Genomic DNA, 16,695 nt, shown 5'->3' with positions numbered 1-16,695 from the left:
GCGGGACTTCAGGAGCGATCGAGGACAGGCCAGCCCTACGCCTCACATGACCCTCATACGCCCAATCACAGGGTGCCGGACACTTAACATGGCGGCCGGAGCGCAGGGGACACAGGAATTTGAAATTAGGAGGAGGCAGCCAGTGACACATACTGGCGCCCCCCTAAATGTCGCTCCTGGGGCCACGGCACCCCCTGCACCCCCCACGCTACGCCACTGCTTCTGACTGTGTGTCACTTAACCAGCCCTCCTGTTGCTCCTGGAGACTTTGCGGGCAGTGTTCTCCCGCTGTCCTCTACTTGCTCCCAGTGCCTCCTGTCCAGGACACCTCTGTGTGTCTTGAGAGGGTCCCGTCCACACCTGAGCCCAGGCCTAAGGTCACTCCCCCCCCCTCCGAGACTGGGAAGCTCCCTCAAAGGCCATGACAGCCTAACACTCCATCTCCAGCTTCCACCCAAACACAACTCCTCCCCAGCTGGGCTGACCCTGAGTATTTAGGGGGCCTGCCCCCTGCCAATCCAAGTTGGGGATTGGTCAGGGCCTTCAGAATATTCCAGATGACTCCACCTTACTTCCCCTCCCATTCTTCTAGAGGGTACCAGAACATTCGAGAAGTAGGGGGGAGGTCTCAGTGCTGCTGCCTGTGAGTCATCCAGCTCTCCCTGGATTTCTGCCCAACCCAGGACAAAACACAGACAGGCTTGGCTGCCAGCCAAGCCTGCAAAAATTTACCTACACTAAGGCCCCATTCACATCTGAGCGTTTTGTAGCTTGAAGCCTGAAGCTACAAAATGCTGGAGGGGAAAAAAATCAATTATCCCCTATGGAGATGGTTCACATCTCCACTCCAAAACACCTGAAGCCAGAAGCTCCAAAATGCCTGAAGCTCAAACAAGTTCTGGAACATTCTTTTTAGGCAGATTTGGACGTTTTTCTGCTTTTTACATTGGTGACCTTTTGACCTGCACAACATCGCAGCAAAATGCTGTGACAAATGTGGCAAAAATTGCGGTAAAATTGCACGACTTTCTGCCTGAAAACGCTACACTCAGGTGTGAATGGGGCCTTAACCTCCCTGGCAGTATGATTATTTCGGATTTTAGGTGCTAAAAGCGGTACAATTATTTTGCATGGAAATTTGGCGTTGTATATTGTAGGTCTGTAACTCTTAACAATAACACACTTAAATCTGTCCAAACCAGAGTCTAGTAGATATCCTGGGTATGATGAAGTTTGAAACACAAAAACATAAATTTTAATATAATAAATAAAAATAAATAATTAAAAAAAAAAAATAATAATAATAAAATAAATTTCCCCACGATTCACTATCGCTCAATTCTGCAAGTGTTCTAATTTACTATCGCTGTTTTCTAGCTGGTCTAAAGCCACTTTTGACGTAAAGGGACACTTTTTGGTTGCTATGGACAATCTCCAGTTTCCAGGCAGAAAGAACAGTATATGTATTAAAAAACTGCATGCAGGGCATGGGCCAAAGCACTGGGGACAAAAGGGATGTGAAATAATTTCATACAGTACTGTAATCTGTAAGATTACAGTACTGTATGTGTTATGATTTTTACATTTTTTTTAATTTGCCGCCAGGCTCCGTCGCCGTGCGTCGCGGCGCTCGCAGGGAACGGAGCCTGGCACAGAGAGGCTTCGGAGGAGGACAGAGCCCACGGACACAGCAGGGCGACATCGCAGGATCCCGGGGACAAGGTAAGTATAACGCTCCAGGATCCTGCAATGTAATCCCGAGTGTGGCTCGGGGTTACCACTAATGGTGCTGAATTTTAACCCCGAGCCACACTCGGGAAAACCGCCAGGGAGGTTAAAGAGGAACTGCAGTCTGCTCACATATTCTGTAATAAAAACATCTTTGCCATTCTGAAGCTTCCCTCCAACCACTTATTGCATATTATTTTATATATACTGTGATTCTGTACTCACCAAATATGCTGCAGAAATCTCCCTCCACTGAGTCTGGCTGCAACCATTTTAACTGTGGGCAGCTGAAGCTGCTGCTTGTTCACTTCCTGGATTTACACAGACACATAGAAGCACACCTCCAGCTCTGCAGCTCTCATTGACCCACCTATGACTCATCCCCCCTCCCTTGAGTGAGTGAGAGAGAGAGCTGTGCATGATGTCATAAGCCTAGGCTTTTTATCAGACAAGAAATAGAAAGTAGGCTGTATAAGGAAGTTACTGGGAGACAAAAAATGTTTTACTATCCAAAGTTAAAACAACAAGGGCAGAAGATTTAATAGATGGAAAGTTGAGAAAATGACTGAAGTTCCGCTACAGTTCTAGCACTAGAGGGTGCTACATCACATTTAAACATATTTGATTTATTCTATTTGTAGCGCCATCCCCGGTAGGTGCTAGGATTAGAGTATTAGTTGTGTTTTTGATAGATAAATGTAGTTTCACTACTGTCATGTGGCTGTAATTGATGTGACAAGCAAAAGCATATTTTGATTACTGTATCCGTGAAGCTGCAATCTGCTAGTTAAGTCTTCTCAGTGTGTTCAGCTGCTGCCAGTCTGGTCTATAGCTTCCTCTGTATCCCAAAGACTTAAGAAGTTTTTGGATAATAGGTGTGAAGCTATGGAGATGGCAGCATGAATATGGATACAGCCCCAGCCTATCCCAGTGAGGCAGGCTCTGGTGGCATGCTGGGAGACTGTATTTACTCAGTGAACACACTGAGCTATGGGTCTGTCCCCAGAGTGGATTAGTCCAACCAGGGGGTAGGGTGCCCACGTGTCCCGGATTGCCCGGGACTGTCCCGCAATGGACATGTCTCTCCTGGGTCCCGGGCACCTTCATTCCGGGACAGTACAGTGTCCCGGAATGAAATACTGGACACAACCAGTCCAGCCACCCTATTAACTACATTTGAGGAACTGGTTGCTAGGGCCAGCACCGCCTAGCGTCTAGTAACAAGTGACGTCACAGACAGTGAGCGAGGCTGCCCTGCTGTCTCCACCTACCTTGGCAGTCGGCACCTCCTCCTTCTCTGGCACCCGGCGGCATGCAGAAGAGAGTCAGGACAGTGTCTCCCGAGTCCCTGACCAGCCCACCTACTGTGCGTCAGCCTGCCCGACTTCTGCTACTGCTCGGGTGGCAGGCGGTGTGTCTGGTTACCAGCGATGACAGTGCGAGGAAGCAGGAGTGGCAGCGGCTGTCAGGCTGACCCCTGAGGAGAACGAAGTATGCAGACTCCAGTCCCGGAACTCCTCCTCCCTGAACTTCACCGCAAAGACCGAAAGCAAGTGACACCGACAAGGAGCTGCAGTCACAGGTACACATAACATGGGACTGTGGCAGGAAGAGCGCAAGCAGGACTGGAATAGGGTGGCCGTGAGGTCAGCGGTGTGCTCTGCTCCTAACATTGACATGGCATGATTAATGTTCATCGTTCCTCTGGGCTCTCTGAATGGGGCACTCTGGAGGTAGTGGTACTATCTTAGTGCTTCTGGAGTGTCCCCTTACATCCTCCAGGGTGTCCCATTAAAACCTCCAGGGTGCCTCCAGAGTGCCGCTTTACTTTTTTCAGAGTGCCCCTTTACTTTTTCCAGAGTGTCCACTGACATCCTTCAGCATGGATGAACAGTAGTACTAAGGGGGCACTGTGGAGGAGGATGTAAAGGGGCACTCTGAAGGTACTAAAAAGGTGCTCTGGAGGAGAATGTAAGGGGCACTCCAGAGGATGTAAGGAGGCACTAAGAGGGCACTCTGGAGGATGTAAGGAGGCTATGGCTAAGTTAGTACTGCCAGAGAGCCCCCTTACATCCTCCAGAATGCCCCCTTACATCCTCCAGAGAGCCCCCTTACAACCCTCAGAGTGCCCCTTAGTACAGTAGTACTAAGGGGGCACCCTGGAGGAGGATGTAAGGGGGGGATAGACCTGCTGTACTCCCTGCGGTAGTCCCTCTGAGAAGTGATCCTAGAGCCCACTTGTGATCTTGCACACAGGCCCACTGTCTGCATAATACGCCACTGCCCCGCCCCAAAAATTGGGCAAATTTGGGGGGGGGGGGTGTCCCTGAATGGAAGTTTGGAAATGTGGTCACCCTACCGGGGAGGGGGGGGCACACTGCCCTCCCAGGCGGAAGCTGCTGGAGATACCTAAGGCGTGCGACCTGAGGGGCTTGAATGCTGAGATCTTGGTTCTATGGTATCACTGGAAGGTGTCACTTGAAATATTGGAAGGAGGCATCCATCTGAGCCTTGTGAGTACAGACACTGAGATATCTTGGGGACCTTCTGCACTGGCTACCCCTTTGGTGCCTTATAGTCAGCTGTGGGTCTGTTAAAGGGGACACCGGCTGGGGTCCTAAAGAGCTTTGTCCAGATCATTTCCTACATAAAGGGACTCTGCTCTTGTGGATCTAACTCCTACTACTAATCTGAAGTCTACTATTTCTTTCAAGCCTGGACTTCAAAATTGCTTGCTCTTAAGAATACCTAAGTCCTCAGTTGTGTGGAGTATCCCACTACTACCCCAACCCAAGTTCTCCAAAAATAAAAACTACAAAAACAAAGTCTCCTAGACTAGTTATTGAAGAAACTAGTAAATGAGCCTGTGTGCCTGGATGTGGGGCAATACTGTGGGAAGACCTGGCCTGTATTCCTGCGGCTCCTACAGGAGTAGCGTTACATATTTTCTAAACATGAGTTTAGTGTTACTTTAACCACTTGACCGCCAGAAGATTTACCCCCCTTTCAATGCCAGGCCATTTTTTGCAATGTGGCATTGTGTTCATTTAACTGACAATTGTGCAGTCATGTGACACTACCCAAATAAAATTTATGTCATTTTTTTTCCCACAAATAGAGCTTTCTTTTGATCACCTCTATGGTTTTTATTTTTTGCGCTATAAACAAAAAAGACTGGATAAATAACAGTGCAGCGCTATAGATACAAAAGGCAGACTGACATATTGCTCATGGCATAAAATCATTGAAAGTCCCCTTTGATGAAGAAAATGTGAAAAAAAAGTTGGCAGAAAGCAGTCTCCTCTGCGGTAGTAAGGGTGCTCACAAATGTTCATAAGGTTCAACTCAATCTGTGATTCCACCACCAGCTAGTCAAACTGCTCACCTCAGTCCAGGCCCAGACTGGCCATAGGGCAGACCGGGCATTTGCCCGGTGGGCCAGCATGTCTGGCTGTGACATGCAGGGCCGTCTGCCGTCGCGGTTTCCGACATGCAGGGCCGGCCGCTGATGTTCTGCGCTACATGCAGGGACATGCAGGGCCGGCCGCTGGTGGTGGTGGGAGGAGCGGAGGCATTCTCCACCTACCAAGCCCATCCATGGCAACCCAGGCCGCCGCTGAAAAGAAAGTCTCTGTTCGCACATGCGCCCGCAGCCGACGGGCACCTGGCAACCAGGACGCCAGTAGAGGAGGAGGGACGGAGAAGCCGAGGAAGAGGTCGCTTTGGGGAGGCGGTGCTGTCCGTCAGTGAACACAGGTGGCCGAGCTGTGACAAGGGGGAGGCAAGCTGCGGGATGTCAGCGTATCTCCCCCGCTCGCCCCCCTTCTCCTGTCAGCAGAGCGTGGCTCTATTCTTATTTGGCTGCTCAGCTTGTTGCCGATTTGCTTCTGTTCCCAACTCCCCATTGGCCACAGTGGAGGGCCAATCAGAAGAGGCTAGCAGTGTGTTAGGGAAATAATTCACCATCTCAGACCGTCCTCGGGCATCAAGGTAATATTTATTGCATATGCAAGAGAAATGAATAGCATTACATCTTCATGCTGTCATCATCATTTCTAGGGAAAATACTGTGGTACATGTCTTTTTTATAAGCCCTGGACACCCCCCTTTCCTGTCTTAAAACATGCCCAGTCTCATGTATTTTCAACTTTATTCTGGACGTAACAGGAAAGGTGGAAGTGTCTGCTACAGACTGTTATCTTCATCTAACAATGGTTACAGGATACTGACTTGAAAACTCCCCAAGCCAACACAAAAATACAGGATATATTCAGAAACCTGCATATCTAAGCATATTATATTGCTGACTCCATTTTATTACTAGTCTTTAACTTATTCCTAGATTCATAACTTATTTCTAGGCCATGATAAACAAAATGGCGTCTTTCATAACTGACATTTAAAGTATAATTTCTCTAACATCTCCCCCCTTTTATACTAATAATGCCAATACTTCAAATATCCAGGTTATTTTATTTTACCAGGTATTATCATTTAGACAGATAAGTCTTTAGCGAGAGTTGTAAATTCATCATCAGGTTCCGAGTATAGTTCCGTGTCGCTCTGGAGGAGCATAGTTTTTGTTAAAGATGTGTCAATCAGTGTTTGAAGAATTCCCCTACAGGGAATGCAGCAACATCCACACAATGTAAGAACTGCGGCTGCCATGACAATAGAGATAAGCAAACTTTTTGCAAGATCACCCCATTTACCAAACCATTTTTCAAAAAGTCTCGTCAGGGGGTTCTCTACACCAGAGTTCTCAGCTAATTCTTCAGATAGCATTTGTAGGCCTTGTAAGGCCTTGGTGATACTTCCATCAGGTGCCGTATTGTTTGGAATAAAAGTGCAGCAGAAGGTGCCGAACATTTTGCATACCCCGCCCCTTTCTGCCAGCAACATATCCAACGCTATACGGTTCTGCCACGCTGTCAAAGAGGTGGCGTCCAATTGTGCTGCTATACCTTTGATAGCATCTCTGGTGTAATTCACAAACCTCTGCTGGTTGTAGTAGATGTAGTTTATCCAGTCGACGTTCTTTTTGGGCTGGACTCATATGAAGAGTGAGATGAGTCCTGCTGTTATTTGATTCTGCGCTTTAATTCCATCTGGAACTCCTCGTGGAACACCTATATACACTCGGTTGTCAAATGATCCTTGTGGTGTTTCTCGCTTAATTCGTTTAAAAAAGTATTTACCTGGTATTTTCATTGATTCATCACTCATAGGAACTATATAAAAGGGAAGCAGCAATTGGGTAAGGGCACAACTACCCTCCCATCTAGGTGGCAGTCTGGGCCTTAGTCTCTTATATCCACACAGACACCAAACATCAGCCAATTGCTGTTTTTGTTCCTGAAACCATTTTAGTTCATACTTAATGTCTGTAGTAAGGGTTGTAGTTGCACAGTACTCAAGGGACAGGGTGCCAACATTTGTACCATTACTGTCATTGTTAGAAAAACAAGTAAAATTTCCTGGTAATGCTTGTACTGATGGGGATATACTTTGCATTTTAGTCTTAGGGTAACTCTTTTTCTCATTTACACATTCTGACCCAGTTCTATTTTATGAAAACATTCTTATTATACAAGTCAAGTCTATTTCCTCTTTAGGGAGAGGAACGGTGGCTAGTTGTGGAATATAATAAGGTTTACCATACAACATTTCATACGGTGTTAGTCCTTTAGCAGTAGGGGTAATTCTTATACTCAACAATGCCATTGGCAAACACTAAACCCATTTATTTTTCCCTGTTTCCTTCAACAATTTTCTTAGTTTACTCTTTAAGGTACCATTGTGTCTCTCCACTGTGCCCACAGATTGTGGGTGGTAGACACAGTGGTTTTTTAGGTCAATATTGTACCATTTACCAATTTGTTGTATTGTTCGGTTTACAAAATGGGAGCCATTGTCACTGTAAATCACAGAGGGGATCCCATGAAATGGAATCACCTCTTTAATAAGTACTTTGGCTACTGACTGCCCATTTGGGTGTGTCATAGGAAAAGCTTCCGCCCACTTTATAAACAACAATAATCATAAAATCCATGCATATCGTGTGAAAGGGATAAGAGGGTTGTGGGAAATTACCTCTTAAGGGTCTTAGGGCACCTTGAGCATGGTATCTGGTACAAAGCGGACATGTGAGGCAAAAATCTCTAGAGTCATTCGTAAACCCATATGTTGTGAACACCTTATGCCGCGTACACACGGTCAGACTTTTCATCTACAAAAGTCCAACGGACGCCGACGGACTAAAGCTGGCTGGTAATCCGATCGTGTGTGGGCTTCTCCGGACTTTCAGCAGACTTTTTCAGCCTCAAATCCGACAGACTTTAGATTTGAAACATGCTTCAAATCTTTACGTCGTAACTACGACGGACCCCGAAATCCGCTCGTCTGTGTGCTAGTCCGACGGACAAAAACCCATGCTAGGGCAGCTATTGGCTACTGGCTATGAACTTCCTTATTTTAGTCCGGTGTACATCATCACGTACGAATCCGTCTGACTTTTGTGTGGTCGTGTGTAGGCAAGTCCGTTCGTTAGAAAGTCTGCTGCAAGTCCGCCGAAAGTCCGCCGGAAGTCCGCCGGAAGTCTGTCGGACAAGCTGTCGGACTTTTGTAGACGAAAAGTCCGACCGTGTGTACGCGGCATTATTGATCACCTGTACCATCCCTCCTTTTGAGATATGGGCTTGCCCATGGCTCAATAATGCAGCATATCTAAATAGTGATGTAGGTAAAATGGGTTTACCTTCTGTACTTGTATATATACCATTGACCAGCATTGCCCCTTTAGATAACCACTTTTGTTTTTCACCTGCCGGTGATGTTTTCTGCATTTCTGATAACCATGTTTTATCAATAGCTTTCCGTACCTCACCATTTTCTTGGGGACCTGTATAGTATATGTGTGGTTTTTGCGGTCCTGTAGTAGCTTCCCTTGCGGTCTTTGTCTGTTAGTGCATTTCCTAGAGTAATTGGATCTGTTCCCTTTCTGTGTGCTGTACATTTACAAATAGCCACTTGTGTTGGTTTCTGTACATTTTCTAGAAGGGCCAGGATAAGATCTCTATGTGAGATTGGTTTACCTGTGGACGTAATCATACCCCTATTTTTCCATTGCTGGGCAAATATGTGTATAGTAGAAAAAGCATATTGGCTGTCTGTATAAATATTTATTTTCTTCCCTTCCCCTAGACTACAGGCCCAGGATAGGGCAATAATTTCAGCTTGTTGTGTAGAGTAGGAACTGGGAAGGGGTCTGGCTTCAATGACCTGGTCATGCATTACTATAGCGTATGCCGTCTGATGTACCCCTTTATCGTCCTTTTTACAAGACCCATCAACACAAAAGGTAATGTCAGCATCTAGAAAAGGAACATCAGTGAGATCCTTCCTTACAATCTACAGTCTGATAAAAGGCTTTACTGTAATTGGGAAGGCTAAACATAACCCACAATGAGGTGCTTTACCTTCGTAAATGAATCCTCTGCTTGCACATTCCACTGAATGGAATCTTTTGCAGCCATTAGTGAACCATAGATGAGATCAGAAAGAGGCGCCACCTCCATAGCATAATTTGCTATCCATGCTCTACAGACATTTGCCATGCCAAGAAATGACATCATTTATTTTTTGGTATGTGATTTGGGGACTTGAAGGATGGCCTCTTTTCGGATCTCATGCAAAAAGTCTACCTTCTTGAGATAAAATGTAACCCAGGCATTTCACCTTTTCTTTCCACAGTTGTAATTTGTCTTTGCTGACCTTTTGACCTTGGTCTGCGAGGAAATGCATCAGATCCATGGTAATTTTACATACATTACTACCAGAATGTCATCCACATACAAGAGAATTTAACTCACACTGGGAGGTACAAACCGAGACAAATTATTGGACATTTTTTGTGAGAAGGTAGTTGGACTTTCACAATATCCCTGGGATAACTTAGTGTATGTGTACCTTTTTTTTTTTTTTCCGTGTACATAAATGCAACCCAGAACTGACTGTCTTTGTGTAAGGGAATGGAAAAGAAGGATTACTGTTATCGATAACATAAAATACCTTGTTCTCTGGGTAGAGCTCGTTCAGGAGGACATGCATGTCTGGGACCACCGGGGCCCTCGGTAATACGGCCCTGTTGACTGCCTGTAAATCCTGCACGAGTCTCCACCCATCTTTCTCTCCCTTATGCCTCCTATACCTCTGAATCCCTCTGGATTTTAGTTTCTCATCTGTCAGTTGGACCCAGTTCGTGATAAGTTCTCCTAGCTCATGCCATGATACCTTGGGGTTCCGGGTGACCGAAACATGAGGTACAGTATCCTGCCTGTATATTTGCAGAATAGGCTATGGTAGGAAACAAGTTGCCACGCTATTTCCTTCCTTATCACAGTACAGACATTTTAATAGAACTTCAGTGTTAGTGAGACTCATTAACTGTTTCTCATAGAACTTATCAGGCCCAGAGGTCTTTCTGTAGTACATGGTGCAATAGAGGTTTGCCTGGACCTTATACCTTTTCCTCACAGACTCTTCATCAATTATTTCTGCCAGGGTTTTGGGTATATTTAATGCCTCAGTTTGCAAATTCCAGGCTGTACCAGTATCAGGGCTCATTATCCACGGCTGTGATTTGTTTTTCACACAGCCGATGGGCTCTGAGACCTCCCTCCACTGGTACGACAGAAATATCAAGAGCATGCAACATGTCTCTACCCAACAAATTAACAGGACATTTAGTCAAAATGACAATTTTACACTGAGCCTTTTTACCTGTCTGTGGATCTTCCACAGTAAGACCTTCAGACATGACCTCCTGGTGCATCAACCCATTTTGCAGATTTTACATATACTACACCTTTTTCTTTACCTTTTTCATATCCAGCGGCTGTATTAGGGTCCTACAAGCCCCAGTATCACAGAGAAATGTTAGCCATCTACCCTTCACAACCAAGGTTATTTCTGACTTGACTTTAGCATGCAAACAAGTTTCAACAGCGCACACATCCAAAATTTCAGATTCTTTCTCATCATTTTCTTCTGTATCTCTCTCTGCAGACATACCAACATCTAGTCATGCTTCTTCCTCTCTGTTTGACCTACATTCTTTTGCCAAATGACCTCTTTTACCTCACAGGAAACACTCCCCTCTCTTTTTTTTTTTATAGTCCTGAATGCGGGGCCTTGTTCAGGTGTTTCCCATCCTTCTGTTCTCTATCCTTGCTATAAGAGCATTTCTCCTGTTTTCTAGTGCTGCATCATCATGAGGCAACACAACTCCCTGATTATGTGAGGTATCTTTCGATGGACTTCTGTGCTACTAGAGTGATTAAAGAATGCTCTGTGTATTGCTGCAAAATCAAATAGTGAACACCACTCCACTACCTAAAATTTACAAATTGCACAACAATTAAATGTGTCTGTGATTCTGCGCAAAACCTCTCCACTGATACAATGTGAGCAATAAATAATATCAATATGTGAATCTACAAAAGATAATAACCTATATAAAATATAGCATACAAGCATCTAAAGTGACTTCAGTGCTGGTACATAAGGTGAAGTGACTGATGCATAAATATAAAGTGACTGAACAAAGTGCAAGTGCGTTGATAGGAGATCTGGTGACTTTCGTGGTGTTGGATCCCCACTCGGGGCTCCCAGAACTCTCACCTTGATGGCCCTGAGGAAGTCATGTGACATGACGTAACGCGTAGGACGTGACCGGATACACAACACACGTGGACCGGAAGTGACGCAGCGGGGATTGAAACCACGCTGTTTCTCACTGCTGCCCAGCGCATTTTTTCATTTTTAATGTAAGCAGTTATATTTTTAATAAAATCTTTGGTCATACGTTATTACACCATTGGAGTCCCCTCCTTTTGATTATTCCCCATGTGGAGCCCATTCATTGGAGGGAACACCGCCGATCGCCTACCCATAGGCACACCAGAGCACCAGTATTGATCCAAACGGAAAGAGTACAACATCCAACGGATTCTAACAGGCACTGTTATTGTGTCATCAAGGTGAGAGTTCTGGGAGCCCCGAGTGGGGATCCAACACCACGAAAGTCACCAGATCTCCTATCAACGCACTTGCACTTTGTTCAGTCACTTTATATTTATGCATCAGTCACTTCACCTTATGTACCAGCACTGAAGTCACTTTAGATGCTTGTATGCTATATTTTATATAGGTTATTATCTTTTGTAGATTCACATATTGATATTATTTATTGCTCACATTGTATCAGTGGAGAGGTTTTGCACAGAATCACAGACACATTTAATTGTTGTGCAATTTGTAAATTTTACAACTCCCTGATTGTTTAATCCACTCCAATCTCCCAATACATGATGCCAGTCGGGACCCAGGATCTGTCTGATATTCTGCTCTATTTCCCTCCCAATAAGATGATAGTTAGCAATCATTCCCATGATACCATCCCTGATTTGAGCTATGTTGACCTTGGGATGTGGTACCCCTTCAGTAGTTTTTTTTTAACATCCTCAGGGGTCCAGGGGCGATATACCATCATAGTGTTGGGGACTACTATACCACCTACATTTTGTCCTGCCCTAGGGTTGGGAACTTCAGTTAGTGGAAATTCTTCCTCTCCACATTCTGTTTGTTCCCCTGCTGAGGGGAATATCAATTGGTTCCCCAGGTCCCCGAAAAATTTTGTAACAGTTGCTGTAAAGGGGGTCCCTTGTGGACTCCTCTGGACAGCAAGAGTCATCTTGAGAGGGGGTTTAGCTGCAGCCATAGGAGAATCGGTTGCATCTGCAGGTGACCCAGGTGACCACGGGGGAACAACAAACAGTGGAGAGTCAGGTTGCATTTGGTTTGTTACGTTTTGTTCAGTCAATATTGCTGAACTAAACTTCAGAGGACGGTCATATTATTGTCCTCCTCTTTGTTCAAAAACATAGTCTTTTTATGGTTTTCTGAATTTAACCTATGGTTAGCCTCCTCAAGCCATTTCTTTGCCTGGGGAAGGCCTAATTTCTTCTGTTTTCTTATTTTTGTGCCGGCATCATTTTTAAGCTTTCTACACAGTATTACACAATAATCCTTATTTAAAAATGCATCAAAATCATACTTTGTTTTCAAACATTTTAGGAAATGTCACATTCTCTTTGTCTAGACTACACATATACTTAACATCTTCATTCATACCAACAGATTTTCCATGGATCATACCTACTTTGTTTATCATGCACACGGAGCTCTTTTTTTGTTAATGTCTTCTCACAATGACACAACACACGCACACAGTATCTTATCACTTGCAATCACTCACAGACTTTCTAGTCATGATATATCACTTCTAAATTACTGATCTTGTGTATTGCTAAAACACTGGTGTCTTAGAGAATTACAGAATTACGAGGAGACTGAATTCTCCCGACTGTTCTTTTATCATTACTTAATACTTCACTAACTTGTAGAGAGCATTTACAGAATTACGAGGAGACTGAATTCTCCCGACTGTTCTTTCATCCTATTAAAACATTTAATATTTCAGTCATTGATCCAAGGGTATTTATGTGCCTGCTCAGGATTAATACAACATATGAGGCTGGCATGAACACTGCGGTCCGCCAAATGTCCTCTGTTTGTTACCTGGAAATCTATCAGGCCACACCCTTGTATCAACGGAGGGGGGGGTTCTTTATCTGGAAGTATTTTTGATCCAAGGGTATTTATATGCCTAGAAATCTATCAGGCCACACCCTTGTATCAACGAGGGTTCTTTATCTGGAAGTATTTTTGATCCAAGGGTATTTATATGCCTAGAAAGCTATCAGGCCACACCCTTGTATCAACAGGGGGTTCTTTAGGTTTTGATCTAGGAGTATTTATGTGTCCCCAAGGGATTTTCTGCAGTTTACAAGGCTGTCTGGATCTAAGATCCAATCGACAAATTTCCTTTATCTGCACCCGGATATTAGTATGGGACTATACCCCTATATCAAATGACAATTAACCAGAAGAAACAAACAAGAACACACAAGAGAGAACACCCGCAGTGCTCGACTGCCGCCAGGTCGCCCTGAGCGCGTCTTCCCAAAACGCAGGCTAGTCACTAGGTCTGCCCATCCAAGATGGCCACAGACGGATCTATACGGGGAATACGTGACCATTTATTTCCCCTCAACAAGAGTAAAGCAGATAGGACAGAAACAGATAAACATTCGATCAATCTCTATATTGTATGTATATATTCAAATCCCTTATTCATCAAATTCCTAATCAAGTCTAACACAAAAGGTTAATAATAAAATAAAAATAAAAATCTTACCTTGTCCCGAGAGCGGTCTCTTGTGCTGATCCGGTAAGTCGCTGCCCGGGAGGCACTAGTTCAGCGGACCGGCCTCTTTTTAACATCTAATTTGAGATGGAGGACTTACAGTTTTGCCGTACGGTCATCGGTCACTGTTGGCCAGTGCGTCTCGGGGAAATTGGACTCCCGGCTCGAAAGACCAAATTGTTAGGGAAATAATTCACCATCTCAGACCGTCCTCGGGCATCAAGGTAATATTTATTGCATATGCAAGAGAAATTAATAGCATTACATCTTCATGCTGTCATCATCATTTCTAGGGAAAATACTGTGGTACATGTCTTTTTTATAAGCCCTGGACACCCCCCTTTCCTGTCTTAAAACATGCCCAGTCTCATGTATTTTCAACTTTATTCTGGACGTAACAGGAAAGGTGGAAGTGTCTGTTACAGACTGTTATCTTCATCTAACAATGGTTACAGGATACTGACTTGAAAACTCCCCAAGCCAACACAAAAATACAGGATATATTCAGAAAACTGCATATCTAAGCATATTATATTGCTGACTCCATTTTATTACTAGTCTTTAACTTATTCCTAGATTCATAGCTTATTTCTAGGCCATGATAAACAAAATGGCGTCTTTCATAACTGACATTTAAAGTATAATTTCTCTAACACAGTACATCATGGAACATGTAGTACTGAAGCATTGTAAGCCCCACCAAAGAGAGAGCCACGCTGTACCCGCACCACCAGAGAGAGCCACGCTGTACCCGCACCACCAGAGAGAGCCACGCTGTACCCACACCACCAGAGAGAGCCACGCTGTACCCGCACCACCAGAGAGAGCCACGCTGTACCCGCACCACCAGAGAGAGCCACGCTGTACCCGCACCACCAGAGAGAGAGCCACGCTGTACCCGCACCACCAGGGAGAGAGCCATGCTGTACCCGCACTACCAGGGAGAGAGCCACGCTGTACCCACACCACCAAAGAGAGAGCCACGCTGTACCCACACCACCAAAGAGAGAGCCACGCTGTACCTACACCACCAAAGAGAGAGCCACGCTGTACCTACACCACCAAAGAGAGAGCCACGCTCTACCCGCACCACCAGAGAGAGCCACGCTGTACCCGCACCACCAGAGAGAGCCACGCTGTACCCGCACCACCAGAGAGAGCCACGCTGTACCCGCACCACCAGAGAGAGCCACGCTGTACCCGCACCACCAGAGAGAGCCACGCTGTACCCGCACCACCAGAGAGAGCCACGCTGTACCCGCACCACCAGAGAGAGCCACACTGTACCCGCACCACCAGAAAGAGAGCCACGCTGTACCCGCACCACCAGAAAGAGAGCCACGCTGTACCTGCACCACCAGAAAGAGAGCCATGCTGTACCCGCACCACCAGAAAGAGAGCCAAGCTGTCAAGCACCACCAGAGAGAGAACGCCATGCTGTCCAACACCACCAGAGAGAGAGCAGGTCAGTGTCACTGGGCAGAGTGGGCACAATAGGAGACAGACAGTACTAGCATTGTATGGCCACAATAGGATTGGGACATTGTAATATAAAAGGGACTGCACTGTAATCATTACAGTGTCCCTTTACAATGCAGTCCCCTTTATATCTTTATATGTTTGTGTCCCTGCACATTACAGGTGGAGGACCGACACCAGCCACCACCGCGAATGTCTACCTACACCCCCCCCCCTCCAGTCCCTCTGGAAAAGTTGGCTGCTCAGTCTAAAATGCCCGGGCCTATTTTTTGTCCCAGTTCGGGCCTGCCTCAGTCATTGCAAAATATTTTACAGCGCACACATACAAGAATGACATTTTCTGCAGGGCTAGTTAAAAACACCTGAACATATTCAAAAAATACGGGGGTTTGGTCACACTATATGGTCATATAGTGCTAAGCCCACTTACTGCGACAAAGTACCCCGATTAGTGGGTCCTACACTAGTAATAGAATAGGGGGTGCTAACACCCCTCCCCCTCCTCATTACCTCCTATTTAGTGGCCACCAGTGTTAAGGATGTATCCCCTTCAGTTCTCCCACATAGAGGAGTTTAGCTCCCATGGTTGAGACAAAGGATCTTCCATTCTATTACTAGTGTAGGACCCACTAATTCGGGGTACTTTGTCGCAGTAAGTGGGCTTAGCACTATATGACCATATAGTGTGACCAAACCCCCGTATTTTTTGAATATGTTCAGGTGTTTTTAACTAGCCCTGCAGGAAATGTCATTCTTGTATGTGTGCGCTGTAAAATATTTTGTACTGTTTGTAGGTCTTATAGCAGCACCATCTTGAATTTAAACGCATTGTATGGTGTGCCCCCCAAATATGTTCTTGCCTCAGTCATTGGACCCCTGAGCTAACAGATGTGTCAAATAAGCATTCACCACTCACAGTGGTCATGGATGGAGGCTTGAGTAGGTAGATGAATGAGGTACACAATCACACCACTTTAAAAGACTGCACTCTGTTACTCTCAATTTCCAACCGTGGTATCATGTAATGTAAAAGATATATATAGTGCACACTGTGTGGCTAAAATAACTTCCTTTATTTAAAAAGACAGGTACTCACATACATAGCACTATAACACTAGTGCTGGGATGAATGGTATGGTATAAAGTCTTTGTAAGACATA

Source organism: Aquarana catesbeiana, linkage group LG02 (genome assembly GCF_042186555.1).
Source record: "Aquarana catesbeiana isolate 2022-GZ linkage group LG02, ASM4218655v1, whole genome shotgun sequence".
Classification (NCBI taxonomy): Eukaryota; Metazoa; Chordata; class Amphibia; order Anura; family Ranidae; genus Aquarana; species Aquarana catesbeiana.
This window is presented reverse-complemented; position numbering follows the sequence as displayed.